This window comes from Hyla sarda, chromosome 2 (genome assembly GCF_029499605.1).
Source record: "Hyla sarda isolate aHylSar1 chromosome 2, aHylSar1.hap1, whole genome shotgun sequence".
Taxonomy (NCBI): domain Eukaryota; kingdom Metazoa; phylum Chordata; class Amphibia; order Anura; family Hylidae; genus Hyla; species Hyla sarda.
Window position 1 is genome coordinate 45048664 of NC_079190.1, and position 20835 is coordinate 45069498.

At 47.0% G+C, this 20835-nt stretch overlaps 1 protein-coding gene across 3 annotated transcripts in view; it reads left to right on the plus strand.

The window, feature by feature from the left end:
- ZC3H12C (zinc finger CCCH-type containing 12C) overlaps nt 1-20835 on the plus strand; it is a 185709-nt gene that overhangs the window by 58973 nt on the left and 105901 nt on the right. Inside the window, exon 2 of one of the 3 annotated variants that reach the window (XM_056561675.1) lies at nt 10087-10442. The exons of the other annotated variants lie outside the window; for them this stretch is intronic. The gene's annotated coding sequence lies outside the window, so the exon portion shown is untranslated. The remainder of the gene's footprint in view (nt 1-10086; nt 10443-20835) is intronic. 3 annotated transcript variants of the gene reach the window in all.

The window sequence follows — 20835 nt, forward strand, 5'->3', positions numbered from 1 at the left end:
TGACCACCAATAGCAGATCGGAGGCGGGGGGTTTTACTTTCGGTTTCCCCGTTCTGCCCACCCACAATAGGCGGGGCAGGACGGGGAAACCGACAGTCCACTCACCCATCAGCGACGGCAGCGGGCGACGATCGGCGGAAGAAGAGGACGGCGACGCAGCTCCCTGGATCCTATGGAAGCCGGTGAGTTACTTAGCAACATCTTGAGGGCTACAGTCTGAGACCACTATAGTGGTCTCTAAACTGTAACCCTCCAGATGTTGCAAAACTACAACTCCCAGCATGCCCAGAGAGCTTTTAAGGCATGCTAGGATTTGCAGTTTTGCAACAGCTGGAGGTCTACAGTTTGAGACCACTGCACAGTGATATCTATACTGTGCACCTCCAGATCTTGCAAAACTACAACTGATAGCATGCCCACACAGCAGTTTGCTGTCCGGGCATGCTGGGATTTGTAGTTTTGCAACATCTGGAGGTCCACAGTTTGGAGACCACTGTGCAGTGGTCTCTAAACTATAGCTCTCCAGATGTCGCAAAACTGCACAAACCAGCATGCCCAAACAGATGTCTCTGCATGCTGGGAGTTGTAGTTGCGTTCCTCCAGCTGTTGCATAACTACATCTCCCAGCATGCCTTTCGGCGATCAGTACATGCTGGGAGTTGACGTTATGCAACAGCTGGAGGCACACTGGTTGGAAAATACTGAGTTAGGTAACTGAAGGTTTTCCAACCAGTGTGCCTCCAGTTGTTGCAAAAGTACAACTCCCAGCATGCACGGCCTGTCAGTACATGCTGGGAGTTGTAGTTTTGAAACAGCTGGAGGTTTGCCCCCCCCATGTGAACATAGAGGGTACATTCACATGGGCAGGCTTACAGTAAGTTTTCTGCTTCAAGTATGAGCTGCGGCAAATTTTTCGCCACAGCGCAAACTCCTAGCAGGGAACTCGCTGTAAACCTCCGCCAGTGTGAATGTACCCTAAAAACACTACACTACACTACAATAACACATAATAAAGGGTAAAACACTACATAAACACCCCCTTACACTGTCCCCCCCAATAAAAATGAAAAACGTATTGTACGGCAGTGTTTCCAAAACGGAGCCTCCAGCTGTTGCAAAACAACAACTCCCAGCATTTCTGGACAGCCACTGACTGTCCAGGCATGCTGGGAGTTTAGCAACAGCTGGAGGCACCCTGTTTGGGAATCACTGGTGTAGAATACCCCTATGTCCACCCCTATGCAATCCCTAATTTAGTCCTCAAATGCGCATGGTGCTCTCACTTTGGAGCCCTGTCGTATTTCAAGGCAACAGTTTAAGGCCACATATGGGGTATGTCGCCATACTCGGGAGAAATGGCCTAACAAATTTTGGGGGGCTTTTTCTCCTTTTACCCCTTATGAAAAGGTGAAGTTGGGGTCTACACCAGCATGTTAGTGTAAAAAAATAATTTTTTTTACACTAACATGCTGGTGTTGCCCTATACTTTTCATTTTGACAAGAGGCAAAAGGGAAAAAAAGCCCCCCAAAATTTGTAATGCAATTTCTCCCGACTACGAAGATACCCCATATGTGGGCGCAAAGTGCTCTGGGGGCGCACAACAAGGCCCAGAAGGGAGAGTGCACCATGTACATTTGAGGTCATTTGCACAGGGGTGGCTAATTGTTACAGCGGTTTTGACAAATGCAAAAAAAGCAAAACCCCACATGTGACCCCATTTCGGAAACTACACCGCTCACGGAATGTAATGAGGGGTGCAGTGAGAATTTACACCCCACTGGTGTCTGACAGATCTTTGGAACAGTTGGCTGTGCAAATTAAAAATGTTGTACAGCCCACTGTTCCAAAGATCTGACAGACACCAGTGGGGGGTAAATGCTCACTGTACCCCTTGTTACTTTCCTCAAGGGGTCTAGTTTCCAAAATGGTATTCCATGTGGGGGTTATTTTGCTGTCCTGGCACCATAGAGGCTTCCTAAATGCTCTCAAAAAGCCAAATATGACTCCTTCTCTTCTGAGCATTGTAGTTCGACCGTAGTGCACTTCAGGTCAACTTATGGGGTACCTCCATACTCAGAATAGATGGGGTTACAAATTTTGGGGGGGTATTTTCTTCTATTAACCCTTGCAAAAATGCTAAATTTTGGGGGAAACACACATTTTAGTGAAACACCTGTGGGGTATTAAGGCGCACTTAATTCCTTGTTACGTTCCTCAAGGGGTCTAGTTTCCAAAATGGTATGCCATGTGTTTTTTTTTTTTGCTGTTCTGGCACCATAGTGGTTTCCTAAATGCAACATGCCCCCCAAAAACCATTTCAGAAAAATGTACTCTCCAAAATCCCCTTGTCGCTCCTTCGCTTCTGAGCCCTCTACTGTGCCCGCCGAACACTTTACATAGACATATGACGTATGTGCTTACTCGAGAGAAATTGGGCTACAAACATAAGTATACATTTTTTCCTTTTACCCCTTGTAAAAATTCAAAAATTGGGTCTACAAGAACATGCGAGTGTAAAAAATGAAGATTGTGAATTTTCTCCTTCACTTTGCTGATATTCCTGTTAAACACCTAAAGGGTTAAAATGCTGACTGAATGTCATTTTGAATACTTTGGGGGGGTGTAGTTTTTATAATGGGGTCATTTATGGGGAATTTCTAAGATGAAGACCCTTCAAATCCACTTCAAACCTGAACTGGTCCCTGAGAAATAGTGAGTTTGAAAATTTTGTGAAAAATTGGAAAATTGCTGCTGAACTTTGAAGCCCTCTGATGTCTTCCAATAGTAAAAACTCGTCAATTTTATGATACAAACATAAAGTAGACATATTGTATATGTGAATTAAAAAAATGTTTATTTGGAATAACCATTTTCCTTACAAGCAGAGAGCTCCAAAGTTAGAAAAATGCAATTTTGGGATTTTTCACCAAGAAATGATGCAAGTTACCACAAAATTTTACCACTATGTTAAAGTAGAATATGTCACGAAAAAACAATCTCGGAATCAGAATGATAACTAAAAGCATTCCAGAGTTATTAATGTTTAAAGTGACAGTGGTCAGATGTGCAAAAAACGCTCTGGTCCTAAGGTGTAAAATGGCCTGGTCCTTAAAGGGGTAGTCCAGTGGTGAAAAACTTATCCCCTATCCTAAGGATAGGGGATAAGTTTGAGATCGCGGGGGGTCCGACCGCTGGGGCCCCCTGCGATCTCTCTGTACGGGGCCCCGGCTCTCCGCCGAGATAGCGGGTGTCGACCCCCGCACGAGGCGGCGGCCGACACGCCCCCTCAATACATCTCTATGGCAGAGCCGGAGATTGCCGAAGGCAGCGCTTCGGCTCTGCCATAGAGTTGTATTGAGGGGGCGTGTCGGCCGCCGCCTCGTGCGGAGGTCGACACGCCCCCTTCCCGCGGGCTGTCGGGGCTCCGTACAGGAGATCGCAAGGTGCCCCAGCGGTCGGACCCCCCGCGATCTGCAACTTATCCCCTATCCTTAGGATAGGGGATAGGGGATAAGTTGCTCACCACTGAATCACCACTGGACTACTCCTTTTAGGGGTTAAGGACTGAGCCCTTTTTCACCTTAAGGACTCAGCCCTTTTTTGCAATTCTGACCACTGTCACTTTATGCATTAATAACTCTGGGATGCTTTTACCGATTATTCTGATTCCGAGATTGTTTTTCGTTACATATTCTACTTTATTTTGGTGGTAAATTTTCATCGTTACTTGCATCCTTTCTTGGTGAAAAATCCCAAAATTTAATGAAAATTTAGAAAATTTAGCATTTTTCTAACTTTGAAACTCCCTGCTTGTAAGGAAAATGGATATTGCAAATAAATTATATATTGATTCACATATACAATATGTCTACTTTATATGTGCAGCATAAAATTGACGTGTTTTTACTTTTGGAAGACATCAGAGGGCTTCAAAATTCAGCAGCAATTTTCCACAAAATTTTCAAAATCGGAATTTTTCAGGGACCAGTTCAGTTTTGAAGTGGATTTGAGGGGTTGTCTTATTAGAAATACCCCATAAATGACCCCATTATAAAAACTGCACCCCCCAAAGTATTCAAAATGACATTCAGAAAGTGTGTTAACCCTTTAGGTGTTTCACAGGAATAGCAGCAAGGCAAAGGAGAAAATTCAAAATTTTCATTTTGTACACTTGCATGCACTTGTAGACCCAGTTTTTGAAATTTTACAAAGGATAAAAGGAGAAAAAGCCCCAAAAATTTGTAACCCAATTCCTCTCAAGTAAGAAAATACCTTATATGTCTATGTAAAGTGTTCGGCGGGCGCAGTAGAGGCCTCAGAAGGGAAGGAGTGACAAGGGGATTTTGGTGAGTGAGTTTTTCTGAAATGGTTTTGGGGGGGCATGTCACATTTAGGAAGCCCCTATGGTGCCAGAACAGCAGAAAACCCCCCACATGGCATACTATTTTGGAAACTACACCCCCAAGGAATGTAACAAGGGGTCGGCTGAGCCTTAACACCCCACAGGTGTATGACAACTTTTCGTTAAAGTCGGATGTGTAAATGAATTTTTGTTTTGTTTTTTTTCACATCCAACTTTAACGAAAATTTGTCAAACACCTGTGGGGTGTTAAGGCTCATTATACCCCATGTTACATTCCGTGAGGGGTGTAGTTTCCAAAATGGGTCACATGTGGGTATTTATTGTTTTGCGTTTATGTCAGAACCGCTGTAAAATCAGCCACCCCTGTGCAAATCACCAATTTAAACCTCAAATGTACATAGTGCGCTCTCACTTCTGAGCCTTGTTGTGTACCCGCAGAGCATTTTACGCCCACATATGAGGTATTTCCGCACTGCGTTACAAATTTTGTTTTGTTTTTTCCCTTTTACCGCTTGTGAAAATTAAAAGTATGGGTCAACACCAGCATGTTAGTGTAAAATTTATTTATTTTTTTACACTAACATGCTGGTGTAAACCCCAACTTTACCTTTTCATAAGGGGTAAAAGGAGAAAAAGCCCCCAAAAATTTGTAACGCAATTTCGCCCAAGTACGGAGATACCCGATATGTGGCCCTAAACTGTTTCCTTGAAATCCGACAGGGCTCTGAAGTGAGAGAGTGCCATGCGCATTTGAGGACTAAATTGGGGATTTGAATCCGCCACAAAAATACCCTACGGCAGTGTTTCCCAAACAGCGTGTCTCCAGCTGTTGCAAAACTCCCAGCATGCCTTGACAGTCAGTGGCTGTCCGGCAATACTGTGAGTTGTTGTTTTTCAACAGCTGGAGGCTCCGTTTTGGAAACAGTGCCATACAAGATTTTTTTTTTTTTATTGAGGGGGGGGGGGGGACTGTGTAGGGGTATATGTATATGTAATGTTTAACTTTTTATTTTGTGTAGTGTAGTGTTTTTAGGATACATTCACACGGGCGGAGGTTTACAGTGAGTTTCTTTGCTTGGAGTTTGAGCTGCAGCAGAAAATTTGCTGCATCTCAAACTTGCAGCAGAACCCGCTGTTAACCCGCCCGTGTAAATGTACCCTGTACCTTCACATGGAGGGGGGGGCAAACCTCCAGCTGTTGCAAAACTACAACTCCAAGCATGCACTGACAGACCATACATGCTGGGAGTTCTAGTTATGCAACAGCTGGGGGCACATTGGTTGGGAAACACTGACAGTTTGTTTCTCAACTCAGTGTTTCGGAACCAGTGTGCCTCCAGCTGTTGCAAAACTAGAACTTCCAGTATGTACAGTCTCTCAGTGCATGCTGGGAGTTGTATTTTTGCAACAGCTGGAGGCACACTGGTTGCAAAACACTGAGTTAGGTAACAAACTCTGTTTCACAACCAATGTGTCTCACGCTGTTGCAAAACTGCAACAATCAGCATACATTGACAGCCGAAGAGCATGCTGAGAGTTGTAGTTTTGCATAGAAAAAAAAGTGCCTCCAGCTGTTGCATAACTACAACCCCCAGCATGCACAGACTAGCAAAGGGCATGCTGGGAGTTGTAGTTGGAACTCCAGCAGTTGCAAAACTACAACTCCCAGCATGCCCTTTGGCTTTTGCATGCCGAGAGTTGTTGCTAAGCAACAGCAGGAAGTGAAGAGGCCTTACCTCCTGCTGTGTATCCTCCCCCGGGACGCCGCCACTGCTGCAGCCGATCCTGCTGCTCCTGTCACCGCCACCGCACCAGAGGGGACCCCCGCCGGACCAGGGCAAGGTAGGAGACCCCCTCCGGCGCCGATCTCCGCTCCGATCGCCGTCCCCAGCAGGTCCGTGACAGATCGGTCGTTCCAAACAATCAATCACGTGGTCGTGAGGCGGAACCTGTGCCGCCTCACTCCTGCTGGGTAAGGGTGAATGGGGCTGTATCGGACAGCCCCATACACCCTTTTTTACCGGGTCACCGGGTCACCAGAGACCCGATTGACCCGGAATAAGCGCAAATCGCATGTCTGAATTGACGTGCGATTTGCGGCGATCGCCGATATGGGGGGACCTCAGGACCTCCCTGGGCGATATGCCGGGATGCCTGCTGAACGATATCAGCAGGCATCCCGGTCCAGTCCCTGCCCGGTGAGCGGCAGGGGCCAGAAGAACGCAGGGCATATCCATACTCCCTGAGTCCTTAAGGACTCGGAAACGGGGGCGTATGCATACGCCCTGCGTCCTTAAGGGGTTAATGTTGATGGAACAGACCACCAAGGCTGGTGAGACACAGAAGACCGCAGGATGACTTGGGGAAAAGATAGGGAAGTCCATAGATGGATGAATCCCCTTGCCTGTGACGTACTCTCTTGCAGGTCCAACCGCTGGAGGGGATGGTGCTGGGAGCACTGGCAGATCTTCTTTTAGACATGGTTTGATTGGGTTGTGATGAACAACTTGTGGCTCATACCCAGGCTTTTGTACTTTGTACACATTGGAGTCTGGATAGGGTATGGCTGTCACTGTGTATGGTTCAGTCTCCCAGATAGAGTCGAATTTATGGGTTCTTGGAAACTTCCACAGCTACAATTTAGCGCCCAATTGAAGTGGTTTAGCAGAAGCATGGCGGTTATAATCCTCCTGTTGTCTTTGCTGAGCGTTGCCCATCTTTTTTACTGACAATTTCTTTGGCCTCTTGGATTTTTCTCTGGTGGTCAGAGACCCACTTCAGGGAGGCTTGTGGAGAGTTGTTGAATGGGGCTTGGAGCCCAAATGTTCGGTCGTTAGGCAGCTGTCCATGGCGCCCCATCACCAAGAAGAAAGGGGTGTAACCCATAGAACAGTGGACTGTGTTATTATAAATCTCCAATAGTTCAGGCAGCAGTCGGGGCCAATCTTCTTGTCTTGACACAGAAGCTGCTTGCAACATGTGAATAAAGACTTGATTGATGCATTCACAGAGCCTGTTCCCCTGGGGGTGGTAAGCAGTAGTCCGGAGTTTCTTGCAGGCCTGGAAACTGACAGAGTTCTTGTATCAGTTGGGCCTCAAAGGCCGTTCCACTGTCCATTAGGACAGACTCTGGACACCCAAGGGTCTGCACCCAAGGGTCTGCAGACTGTCCAGAGTAAGAGAAAATCCCCATAGCAAGCATATGCTGCTCTGGACAGTTCCTAAAATGGACAGCAGAGGTCAGCAGAGAGCACTGTGGTCATGACATCAGAGGAAATGCATTTCTTTTTTGGATTTCTCTTTAGTATAAAGCCCCTAAAAAGTACTGGAAGGATTAAGATTTTTTAATAGAAGTGATTTACAAATCTGTTTAACCAGGCACCAGTTGATTTAAAAAAAAAGTTTTCCACGGGAGTACCCCTTTAATGATCCTCTTGTAAAAAAAAAAAAAAGGACCAATAAAACAAATCAAATAAATTCATTACTGCCGATACACATTTAACAAAATGCATTCGTTAGTTCGTTTTCAGCTTTCGGCAGTGCATTGTTCGGATTATTGCTTTTTTCGGAAAGGTTCAAAAAATGTATTTTGTATATTTGGATCGATCCGAACATACAAATTTATTAAAATTCGTACGAATCTGCATTTGTGACGAAACAAATTGCACATATTTACAACTGAACTACTGGAGTGTATTTGGTTAACACAGTAGCAACGTCAGACACATTGACTAACTGGACTGGAACTCTCCCCTTGGTAACAGTGACAAGGCTTCTCGCAGCTCGGACAAGAGGGCTTGATAGTCTCTATTCTTGACTCTGGGACATGCACGACACCTGTGTTGGGTTGCAAGGTCACCGACCTGACGTCTTGTACTCTAACTCGGCAGATTTCACCTTGCTCTAGGTTTCCTATGCAGGGGCGGTTCTCGGTCAGGTGGAGCGGACCAGGTAGCAAGCTTCTTCACAGCCTTAGTCAACAGTTCAATGTCTCGTCTAACACTCTGTAAATCCAAGACGGTGGTGAGTGGCAAAGCAGAGGACACTGGGGCAGGGGCTGGTAATGGTGGTGGTATAGGTCTAGCTACTGCCCCTATTGGTTCTTGGACAGGTGGACAAGCTCCCTCCCATCTCAGTCTTGGACTCAATCATTTGGATAGCCAAACTCTTGAAAGCGGTGAATGACATGTTGGGGTTTTGGACTGCTAGCATTCTAAGCTGAGCTTTGTCCCACTTATTATGAGCCTCATCAACAAGTCTGTCTAGTAACACTTTATTGCCCTGCTCGGGAGTTACACCTTCTAGTTTTTGGACAGTCTTTAGGGCAGTGGTTCTTAATCTGGGGTACAAGTACCCCTAGGGGTACTTAGCAGTTCTCCAGAGGGTACTTGAAAAAAAAATCAGTAATAGCAGCCACAGCCACTGGTTACTGGTCTGGACCACTTTGAAAGAAATTGTAGGCTGACGTCACTGCACCGAGGAGCGGAGCAGGAAGACAACAAAGGGGAAGCGCGGGCACTGGGTTGCTGTGGGCAGCAACTACCATCAGCTTTGTTGCTCCACTGCCCCTGCAGACCGGGGACCTACTGCTATAAGCCATAGCAATAGGTCCCCAGACCAGAGGAGCAGTGGAGCACCAAAGCGGGACAGTATGATGGCCTACAACCATATGGGGGCAGTTTGGGGGCCTACAGCTATATTTGGGGGTACAGAGGGGGCCTAACAACTTTATAGGAAAGCAAAGCGGGTACTATTACAGTGTGTGACAATAAGCATGGGGAGTTTGTAAATAAGTGGGTATTGTACTGCAGAAAGAAGCCTAAAATATTTGCTTGGCTGGTTCTGTTGATAAGTCTTGTATGGAAGAAATCTTAATTGCGGTCTAGGCCAGATAGTGAAGAAAAGTAAACAACTCCGGTTAGAGAAGACGTCACCTGTAATTCGGACTGGGGAGATAGGGAGAGGAACAGTGGGCTTGTTATAGAGGAAAGTAAGGCATAGGAATTATACTATAATCATTACAAAATGTCTCTAATATGGTGGTAACATTTTTTGGAAATGAACTTTCAAGGCGTACTCAGGCAAAAAAGGTTGAGAACCACTGCTCAAGGGCATTCTGTAGGGCTACGGCATATGCTATCAAGGTCTCTCCTGGCTTCTGTCACCTTTCATACAGCTGGAGACGTTCCTCTGAGGGAGAATGTGACTCAAATACCTTGTACAGTCCTTCAAAGATCTGCTCTAGAGTTGCGTTCTCAGAAGCTTGCCAAGTGCGAACTTCCTCTATCGCTGGTCCTTGGAGTTGTCCTGTGAGCAATTGCACCTGTTGATTAGGAGGGAAAGAGTAAAAGACAAGCAAACTCTGGATCCTTTCCTTGAAACCCCTCAGGTTGAAGGGGTCTCCACTGTAGGTAGGGAGGACAGGGTTCCCCATGAATACCGGTGCAGACACTGGAAAACCAGGGTTGTTGATGTGGACTGCAGGCAAAACTGGCAACATTCCGGCTGCTAGGGCAGGTGTTGATCCCGCTGCTGGAGATGGAGGGGCATCATTGCCCGGTTGATCTGGAGAGCTGGGTTCTGACATCTGGTTAGATTTTGAGTGCGCTGTCACTTTGAGAAGAATAAGGTGCTGTCCCTTTAAGAAAATTGCTGAAGTTCTGCAGTGGATTGGACTTGGCTAGTGGGGTACTGTAATGGATGCTTCCCCTCTATTTTGCAGGCACCGGGTAGTAATTTGTCTTGCGACCAGACTTATGGACACCAGTGGGTTAATTCTGAATGCTACCGGCACCGGAGACTTGCTGCTGACAATCGTTGGTGTTGGCAGAGCCTGCGCTGCAGCGGGTGCTTGGCAGAGACAGTGGAGCCGGGCGCAGCTGCCAGAACCTCCAATATGGCTGCACCCAGGGAACTTCCTGTTTTGGTCCGGTCGGCAAAGTCTTCCCCTGTGCAACACAGGGCAGCTCTTTGGTTCCTCCTCGCTGTGCTGAAGAGGCGTCACCGCTGGGGACTGACAGGGCGGAGCTGTGACCGCTTGTACATGCGGGAAACACCAGACCAATTAACCCGTTTCAGGTACTGACTCTTTATACTCCACAGTGGCAAACAACAGTCTTTTCTTCACCTCCCCCTCTATTTCACAAGCGCCACAAGTAAAACACTTTTACTTGTGGTGACATGCGATTTTCTTGTAGACAATATTGGACACAGTTCAGACTAGGGGGGAGGGCTTGTGGCATAAGGCACACACCTGTATCCTGTTTGTGACACCAAAAGTTGTGGTAATGGCGGGGTGTGTGGTGCAGGGCAGATGTTGTTGCCCTAGGGGCAGATGGTATTAACCCCTTGTGTTCGTGACGCCAGGGCGTGGTTTAGCCTTAACCACTCAAAGGTATACCGCTGGATCCAGGGCTAGGCACAGGGCAATAAAGACTCCGACGCCAAGTTACGGACAATGGTAGCTTTACTGTGGGTAGACAGTTGTTACAGTCTATGCAGTATAGCCAGGGCCCAAGGAGGTGACCAGTGACACAGAGACCTCGCAGGTTTGCTGGGATTTGCAGTAGACAGGAGAATTTAGTGCAGGCCACGCTGGATAGACAGAAGACTTGATTTGACTGACAGGACTGTGACTTTAGCTTACTTTGCACTTGACTTTGGACTTGACTTAAGGCCTCCAATGTTCTGGACACACACACTAAGATGACTTGACTGCACTGGAGCTCAGGAACAAGAGAGAAGCTTGCTCCACCCATGGTTTATATGGGGGAGACTAGCAGGGAGTCCATAGGTGACCTTTGGGGTCAGCTGGTCACTAGTACCTCCTGGGCAACAATCACATGGTACATTTATTAAAGATACAACCCACAATATAATGCACAACATATTTACATGGGGGAAACAACTGCAGGGGGCCCTGGGGACACTGCCTAACAGGGCAGGAAAGGTACGGGGAAACTTCATCCCTTACTGGACCACCACATCTGTGTTACCTGACCTTAGCTTTGTGACCCTACTATCCTTCTTATTCTGTCTTTGTACTGCGCCTCCATCTACATTTGACACATTGCTTGCTTTACTGATTCTGTTTCTGGTTTGTGTTTCTGTGCTGCTTTTGGCAGTTTGGTACTGACCTGTTCTTACTTCCCCTTTAAGAGTGCAGTAATGGGATTTGCTCCATAATAACCCAATGTTACTTTTAGCAGGTTCTTAGAATAGTAAACACTTCAAGTTCATGAAAGCAGATCACATAAGTAGCCTACATTTTCATTGAAAGGAATAAAATGTCAACAACTGTGTATTTGTTCCAATTTCTGTCTCACATTAACACGTGACCTGGAAAAGTAAACCATGCAATGCCCATCTATTTACAGAAGAAAGGGGAGCGGTGTTCTCAAATCAAGTTCCCAGAGACTGCAAGCCTACTGACCGAGATTCTTTGTATTGATCAATGATTGTATCAGCCTGCACGCGCAGTTATTTTTACACCCCAACTATAATAAATATAGGCCAATAACTTGTTTACCGAATGTATCCCACTAATTATGACAATTACAGGGGGTGCTATTAGTGGTAATTATCAGGCCATGGCTCCTTTCTTTACAGTCATAAATAGATTCGGACTGTTTATCTCTGTTTCGGTGTTAGCAAAAATAGAGTTAGGGCAAGTCTGGTTAACTAGACATTGAAAGGGGCCGGAAGATTGTTGTTATGTAGGTCAGTGGACCATTCTATTCAGCGTTTCAGCAGCAATTGTCATAAAGTTTCAATACACGTGATACACCGCTGCCATGGGGTCGAAGATGCATTGCAGTTGTGGGCATCCTCTGTTAATGAAAGAACCTTGGCTGTATAACAGTGTGCAGAGGTGTGAATATAGAGGGTGCAGAGGTAGCAGTTATATCAAGGCCCTTGTTCCCAAGGGGACCCCGAAGACACCTCTTCCCCAAAAGAAAACCAGTATTATAAGTGTCACATGGCAGGCATGTGGTGCTATGTGAGGTGCATGGGGCAGATGTTGTAGCCCAGGGGCAGATGGTATTAACCCCTAAATGTCAGTTACTCCAGGGCGTGGTTTTAACCGAGAACCACCCGAACGGTAGCACCGCTAGACCTAGTTTAGGCTGGGCAAATAAGAGTCCAAGGCCAGGTCAGGGTTAATGGTAGCTTTACTGAGGTAGACAGATGGTACAGTCTTTACAGCTAGGCCCGGATCCCAGAGAGGTGACCAGTAACACCGGGGACCTCGCAGCTTTCTGGGACTTGCAGTGACCTTGACAGACTCTAACACAGCCAATATTAACACATAATAGATTTGACTTGACTGCAGATAGTGACAGCAGTCAGAGATGATTTGACTTACTGACTTGTGGCTGTAATTTAGGTTGAGGCCTCCAGATGTGCTGGACACTGGCTCTGAGATGTCTGGGCTTGACTTGACCTCAGCAGAAAGTGTAGTGGAAGAGAGAGATTGTAGTACCTCCCCCTCTTATAAAGGGGGGCTGAGCAAGGAGCCCGTAGGCTAGTTTCGGGTCATCTGGTCACCTGGTGCTCTCTGGGTAACTAAACATGGGGGTACACTACAGGTGAGCCCTGGGACGTGCAGGGACTCAAGCTGATATGACTGTGAGATGCATATCCCGTACTGGGACATCACACTTATAAGTGCACATCCAAATACAGTGCTTTGCTGATGGTACCTAATAGTGCTCTTGGTGGTATGGTAGTGCAAATGTTGCCGAGCCACAGAAAGATGGAGGAACATGGCCACAGAGCAGTGAAATTCAAAGGGTAACTTTACAAAACCGTAACAGATAAGTGTGCGGAGCCAACCGCAGTGAAACGTTCAGTCCGGTCGGCTCATTTTTGCCCCGTATGCGCTTTTACAACCGGACCTAAAACTGTGGTCAACCACGGTTTTAGGTCCCGTTGTAAAAGCGCATACGGGGCAAAAATGAGCTGACCGGACCGAACGTTTCACTGCGGTCGGCTCATTGAAATGAATTACATACGGGAGTGCATAGAAAGGCATACGGGAGCGCAAGTTTTTAGCTCTCCCCTACCGTATGCGCTCCCATATGGGGGAAAACGTAATGGGAACCCAGCCTAACATGGTTTTTTACCTTGTTTCTTAGCCCATGTGTGGCTGAACACTAATAAGCTATTTGGTTTGGGACAGTTTTAGGAAGCAATTATAGTATGTGTGGTGTCCACAAGGTGTTAGTAAGAATACCTGATCACTTCGTGACGCCAGAGCCCCGTTATCCTATACACGGTCCAAGGTTGGAGACAGCTTCTCCTGGGCCAGACACAGGGAGTAAATGAACACAAGGATGTCAGGTTACAGATAACTGTCTTTACTGAGCTGGTGCAGATGGTATTACACATACAGCTGGCTTTAGGTGGGAGAGTGCAGTGTAACCTCTTGGGAGCCTTGTTGCCTTGCTGGATCTTGTGGTACTTTTACCAAACAAATTTATACTGATTTGTGAGACAGAAGAGTAAATCCTGGTTGTTAGGGTCCTGTCAAGATACTGAAGACTATTCCGGAGAGGCATGAATTTCCTTGTTGCGAGTAATCCTAGCAGGATGACCAGTTGAGAGATTAGATCTGAAGTAGGCCTCTCGTCAGAGCACACGACACACAGCACACCTGAGCTAAGCTGTTGCTAAGGAGCCTTGTTGGAACTAGACTGCAAAACTCCTCCCCTGTACTCCACTATACAGGAAAGACTTTAGGGGTCTCATTGGTAGGCAGAGTCACATGGGGTTCACTGCAGGGTCTCATGGGTGCCACCCTTAAAGGCACAACAACATATAAAACACATATACATATAATTAATATAACAGTAGAACTCTGGTTGGTTAAACACCTTGTTTTGCCAGGCTGCCCGAGACAGTCCAAAGCTAGAGGACAGCTACTGGTGTTGGGACACCACATGTGGGCCATATTAGAAGGCCAGAGCATTTTGATCATCACTTCTTTACAGAAATGTGGGCAATGATTTTTTGACCTGTCAAAGTGACCCGATCAGCTGACAAATAGGCATTTGCTTGTTCACCAGCTGACCACTGGTCCTGTGTGTGTATGTAGAAGGCTTGACGGATCCCTGCACCATGCATATACAACGACTGCATGAAATACAATATCAATCACAAAAAGAATAGCAAAGGGTTGATCGCACATGAGTGTGGTGTCCCGGTACCATATTGTATACGTTACCTGTATAGAGGTCCCCATAGTCAGAGTCCCTAAGACGTCGGGGTCCCTCTTCTGTAGTTTTCCCCTTGTCACCCCTCAGTTAGTCAATGACTATAGGGAAGTTCTTAACAATATAAATATAAGTATAGGTGTAGAAAGATGTATATATTTAATTGCCTACCTGTTCAAGCGTAGCAGGACCTGCGGGTCACGTGATTAGGTTAGAACTCTATGGTTTTTCTACAGGACCTTTGGAGGTTCCCGTGACGTGTTCACCCACAATGCAATGTAACGGTGAGTGACAGTCGTTACGGACCAATCCAAAACGGCTAGCCCCTGCCCATATAAGGGACCTGCGCCATCTTGATCCCTCTCTTGGGTTGCTGACTCTGGAAGAGGTAGGACCTCCGCAGCTTACAAGACGATTTACTAGGCCAAAGCTTTGCGGCCTAGGCCTCTAACATAGCGGATATACTAAGCAATTCCCCGCTACTCATCGCAAGATCACTGGACCTAAATACTCCCCTAAATCCAGCGGATCTCTGCTATATAATCCTCAAGAAGCTAAATTGGGCTTATCTGATCCCAACCGACTGTCAATCGCTGCTCAAGCTATATGTATAGAGACTCTGTTATCTGGACTGTTACTATTGCTACATGTACAGAAATTCCTCAGTAAAAGTTCCTGCAAGTTTTCAGTTAACAGCGGTTGTGGACAATATTTTTTTCTGCATCACCTATTGCTCTTGGGAAGGGTGGCAATAGGCCTATCAAGAATACAGTATTTAACCCTCACCCTGGAGTCACGAGTGACAATGGTTAACAGCGCCCTTAACTATCCTGAACAGCAACACCCTAACTACCCTACACCCCCCAAGGCTTGTTCCCAATTCAGCCACCACATGAGATTATACAACTATTCACAATTATCTCTGACAGCCCGCTATTTCCAAGCCAAATGCAAAACACTACTGAACTGGCATACAACATAGGAGTATTCTACATTATGTAAAAAGGAAAGTATATCCTACAGTGCTGTAAAATCACAAAGAGCATACTCACCTTGCCCTGTCCAGCGTCTCCATTCCAGTCCTCCCCATTCCCTCTGCTTACTTACCTTAATGACGTTCTCCTTGCTCTGCAGATGACATTCTGAACACATGCAGCCTTATTGACTCTCCTCTATATGGAATATTAGCAGGAGCGCAGGGAGAGCGCATCGTCAGGGTAAGTAGACAGAGGGTCCGAGGCAGACCAGAGAGCATATTTATGTTCTATTTTGTTATTTTACAACCCTAAGGGCTTATTCACAGCCCTTTCTGGACCAACAGTCCATTGGAAAGATGGGATTTGAGAAAAAAAATACTGCATGGGCTTTTTTCTTTCCTCCGCTCAACTCCTGTAAAATACAGGACATTCAAAAGACCCCCATTTGCAGTTCTCTTTAGAGTGGTTCTTTACCGGGCCCATTGACTGTGTGATAACCCACTGTTTCACCAAGGGTTATATTGTGGCAAGCATAGCTGCCATCTTTACCTGATCTTCCGGTGCAACTGTGAGTCGTCCGGTAGGCTACCCTCTACATTCAATATACCCCACCCAGAGGCTATTCCTATGGTTGCATCATGTCACCCGAGGTCTTGTAGATTGCTTCCAATCACTCAGCAGCGAGTGTTCTACCATGAGTGTTCCTGTAGGGTCTTTTTACATGGTTGCGGGAATTCTGCCTCAAATGAAAGCCCAATACCCTTCTATGGGATTCCGCACTCCCGTTAACACTTCGGAATTTCCACTTGCGGAATTGCGCTAGTGGAATTCCGCAAGCGTAAATTCTGAAGTGTCAATGGGAGTGCAGAATCCCATTGAAGTGTATTGGGCTTTCATTTTTAGGCGGAATTCCGCAAGCGGAAATTCCAAAGTGTCAACGGGAGTGCGTAATCCCATAAAAGTGTATTGGTCTTTCATCGGAGGCGGAATTCAACAAGAGGAATTCCGCTTGCGGAAATTCCACCGTGTAAATAGACCCTAACAGATTTAAAGGGGTGCTCCGCTGCCCTGCTTCGGAAGCTCCGCTCCCCAGCGTCCGGGCTTCCATGTTCAGGCCCGCCCCTCGTGACGTCATTCCCGCTCCCTCAACGAAAGTCTATGGGAAGGGGGCGCGATGCCGTCACGCCCCCTTCCCATAGACTTTCGTTGAGGGGGCAGGCGTGACATCACGAGGGGGCGGGCGTGACATCACGAGGGGGCGGTCGTGACATCACGAGGGGGCGGGCGTGACATCACGAGGGGCGGTCCCGAACACGGAAGCCCGCACGCAGCGTTCGGAACAATAAACTTCCGGACGCTGGAGAGCTGAGCTTCCGAATCAGGGCAGCGGAGTACCCCTTTAATGGACTATTTCAAATTTTAAGGGGAAAAACCCCTGACTGGGAACCAATGTACAAGGAGAGAATGGGGGTCCCTTTTACTTCGCTCCCTTCTTAGCTCACACTTATATATTTTAACATTCACCCCTCTTTACCTTATGGCTGCCTATAGCAACTTATAGTCTACAGCAGTGGTCTTCAACCTGCGGACCTCCAGATGTTGCAAAACTACAACCCCCAGCATGCCCGGACAGCCAGCGGCTGTCCGGGCATCCTGGGAATTGTAGTTTTGCAACATCTGGAGGTCCGCAGGTTGAAGACCACTGGTCTACCGCAATACAAAATTGTGTCTGCAAACGTATTATTTTTGTTTATTGCATTTAAGTGAAATTGTTAGGAAAACAAGGTACAGTATGGGGCTTATTTGTCAGGTGCTTTACTGCCGTACAGGTTCTGTAGAACTACAGGTTCAGAGAAATTCCTCCCCGAAGAGCAATGTACAATTAGACATAATACAATTCTCTGTAGGTCTCTATGGCAGCTGTAATAGCAGTGCTGTAAAGACTGAACCTTAGTCAACTGTTCCTGAGATAGTGAAATAAATAACCAGGAACAAAACCGTGGTGGGTGCAAAGCAAACAACACAAACATAGGGCAGCACCCCGCCGGCAAGAAGAGAAATGAAAAACATTGAATTTTTCTAAGTGAATTAAAGAGTAAAGATATTCAGGACCCCCTATAATGCAAGAAAATAAGCACGGCATTTGATGTGATGGTGAACTGGCAGCATATGTGATTCACCATCACTTTATTGTGGGCACTGCCCATAATGCAAGGATTGGTTAACCCCTTAAAGGGGTACTCCGCCCCTAGACATCTTATCCCCTATCCAAAGGATAGGGGATAAGATGTCAGATCGCCGGGGTCCCGCTGCTGGGGACCCCCAGGATCGCAGCTGCAGCAACCCGCTATCATTACTGCGCAGAGCGAGATCGCTCTGCACGTAATGACGGGCAATACAGGGGCCGGAGCATCGTTACGTCACGGCTCCGCCCCTCGTGACGTCACGGCCCGCCCCGTCAATACAAGCCTATGGGAGGGGGCGTGGCGGTCATCACGCCCCCTGCCATAGACTTGCATTAAGGAGACGGGCCGTGATGTCATGAGGGGCGGAGCCGTGACGTCACGCTGCTCCGGCCCCTGTATCGCCCGTCATTACGTGCAGAGCGAACTCGCTCTGCGCAGTAATGATGGCGAGGTGCCGCAGCGGCGATCCCCGGGGTCCCCAGCAGCGGGACCGCAGTGATCTAACATCTCATCCCCTATCCTTTGGATAGGGGATAAGATGCCAGGGGCGGAGTACCCACTTTAAGGACCACGTGTTTTTGTTTTTTGCACTTTCGTTTTTTCCTCCTTACCTTTAAAAAATCATAACTCTTTAAATTTTGCACCTAAAAATCTGTATTATGGTGTCTTTTTTGCACCACCAATTCTACTTTGTAATGATATCAGTCATTGTACCCAAAAATCTACGGCGAAACGGGAAAAAAAATCATTGTGCGACAAAATTTAAAAAAAAAGCCATTTTGTAACTTTTGGCGGCTTCCGTTTCTACGTAGTACATTTTTCGTTAACAATGACACGTTTTCTTTATTCTCTAGGTCCATACAGTTAAAATGATACCCTATTTATATAGGTTTGATTTTGTATTACTACTGAAAAAAAATCATAAATAAATGCAGGAAAATTTATACGTTTAAAATTGTCATTTTCTGATATATAGATATATAGATATATTTCCTATAACTTTTTTATTTTTCCATGTTCAGGGCACTATGAGGACTCATTTTTTGTGCCGTGATCTGAGGTGTTTTTCGGTACCATTTTTGCATTGATTGTACTTTTTGATCGCTTTTTAATCATCTTTTCATGATATAAATAGTGACCAAAAATACATTATTTTGGACTTTGGAATTTTTTTGCGCGTACGCCATTGAACGTGCGGTTTAAAAAGCGATATATTTTTATAATTCAGACATTTCCGCACGCGGCGATACCACATATGTTTATTTTTATTTTTATTTACACTGTTTTTTTTTTTTATTCTTGAAAATGCCGGGTGATTCAAACTTTTATTAGGGGAAGGGATCATTGAAAGGCTTAATGATTTTTTTACACTTTTCTTATGCAATATTATAGCCCCCAGGGCGGGCTATAACATTGCATGTACTGATCTTTACCACTGATTGATGCATCTCCATAGGAATGGATCAATCAGGGTTTTCGGCGATTGAATGCTCAAGCCTGGATCTCAGGCTTGAAGCATTCATTCGGCGATCGGACTGCAGGAAGGAAGGTAAGAAGACCTTCCTCCTGTGCTACAGCTGTTCGGGATGTCGCGATTATACCGCGGCGATCCCGAACAGCTCCCTGAGCTAACAGGCACATTTTACTTTCACTTTTAGCTGCGCAGCTCAGCTTTGAGCGCTGGTCCCGGCTTCACTATGACGCTGGGCCCGCCGTGATATGATGCAGGGTTACCGTGTAACCACGCGTTATATCACGGGAGCGGGACTAGGGGCTTAAGTTTATGCTCTTGGTCCTTAACAGGTTAAAGGGGTATTCCGGGAATTTTTTTTATTTGACTATGCTACTGTCACGATGCCGGCTGGCAGGTAGTGGATCCTCTGTGCCAGAGAGGGATTGGCGTGGACCGTGCTAGAGGATCGGTTCTAAGTCACTACTGGTTTTCACCAGAGCCCGCCGCAAAGCGGGATGGTCTTGCTGCGGCGGTAGTGACCAGGTCGTATCCCCTAGCAACGGCTCAACCTCTCTGGCTGCTGAAGATAGGCGCGGTACAAGGGAGTAGACAGAAGCAAGGTCGGACGTAGCAGAAGGTCGGGGCAGGCAGCAAGGATCGTAGTCAGGGGCAACGGCAGGAGGTCTGGAACACAGGCTAGGAACACACAAGGAAACGCTTTCACTGGCACTAAGGCAACAAGATCCGGCGAGGGAGTGAAGGGGAAGTGAGGTGATATAGGGAAGTGCACAGGTGTAAACACTAATTGGAACCACTGCGCCAATCAGCGGCGCAGTGGCCCTTTAAATCGCAAAGACCCGGCGCGCGCGCGCCCTAGGGAGCGGGGCCGCGCGCGCCGGGACAGAACTGACGGAGAGCGAGTCAGGTACGGGAGCCGGGGTGCGCATCGCGAGCGGGCGCTACCCGCATCGCGAATCGCATCCCGGCCAGAGGCGGTATCGCAGCGCCCCGGGTCCGTGGAACCGACCGGAGCGCTGCAGTGAGAGGAGTGTAGCGAGCGCTCCGGGGAGGAGCGGGGACCCGGAGCGCTCGGCGTAACAGTACCCCCCCCCTTGGGTCTCCCCCTCTTCTTGGAGCCTGAGAACCTGAGGACCAGACTTTTGTCCAGGATATTGTCCTCAGGTTCCCAGGACCTCTCTTCTGGACCACAACCCTCCCAATCCACTAAAAAGAAGGTTTTCCCTCTGACCTTTTTCGATGCTAAAATTTCTCTGACGGAGAAGATGTCCGAGGAGCCGGAGACAGGAGTGGGGGGAACAGATTTGGGAGAGAAACGGTTAATGATAAGTGGTTTAAGAAGAGAAACATGAAAGGCATTAGGAATACGAAGAGAAGGAGGAAGAAGAAGTTTGTAAGAGACAGGATTAATCTGGCGCAAAATCTTGAAAGGACCAAGATAGCGTGGTCCCAACTTATAGCTAGGGACACGGAAGCGGACATATTTGGCGGAGAGCCATACCTTGTCTCCAGGGGAAAAGATGGGAGGAGCTCTTCTTTTCTTATCCGCGAATCTCTTCATGCGTGAAGAAGCCTGTAAGAGAGAATTTTGGGTCTCTCTCCATATGATGGAAAGATCACGAG